Here is a 541-nt window from a genome sequence, read left to right on the forward strand (position 1 = left end):
ACACATATGTGCATAAGCAAATAAAAAGGAAACGGCTCGAATAACGGACAGAGTCAACGTCTGTTGAAAAGGTTGCAAGATGTAACGAAAATTTAACAAAAAACAAGTAAACGAGTGGAAACTTAACCGGTGAGTGTGTTAAGTAATAAGGCACTAAAAGAGAATGACTCTCCCAGGCACAACAATATATATGTGTGTATATATGTATATGTATCCATACATACGGCCATAATAAGTTTAAGACAGTTCTCTTCCTTCATTAATTTATTTCTAACAAAACTGTATAAAATTATTTTACTTTTTGCAGTTTATGTAGAATTGTTTTCTCTTTTGAACGATATAGGCTTTATATATCTTTCTACAATTTGAATAATCTTAATGTGCAATTAATTCAAATGATTAAAAATTGTCGGCCAAACAAATTTAAGATCGCACCAACGTTATTTTATATAAGACTGCACCAAGATTGTGCATATTAATAAACCAAATGCGTGGTCGTATGGCTGGTCGTACTGCACTGTTTTGTTTAATAATTGAACAT

At 31.4% G+C, this 541-nt stretch overlaps 1 protein-coding gene across 1 annotated transcript in view; it reads right to left on the bottom strand.

Moving 5' to 3' along the window:
* The window catches only part of LOC106883302 (putative ankyrin repeat protein RBE_0317), a 9,752-nt gene that overhangs the window by 5,415 nt on the left and 3,796 nt on the right, over window positions 1–541 (bottom strand). The window lies entirely within an intron of this gene.

The sequence above is a fragment of the Octopus bimaculoides genome, chromosome 30 (assembly GCF_001194135.2).
Source record: "Octopus bimaculoides isolate UCB-OBI-ISO-001 chromosome 30, ASM119413v2, whole genome shotgun sequence".
NCBI classification, from domain to species: Eukaryota; Metazoa; Mollusca; class Cephalopoda; order Octopoda; family Octopodidae; genus Octopus; species Octopus bimaculoides.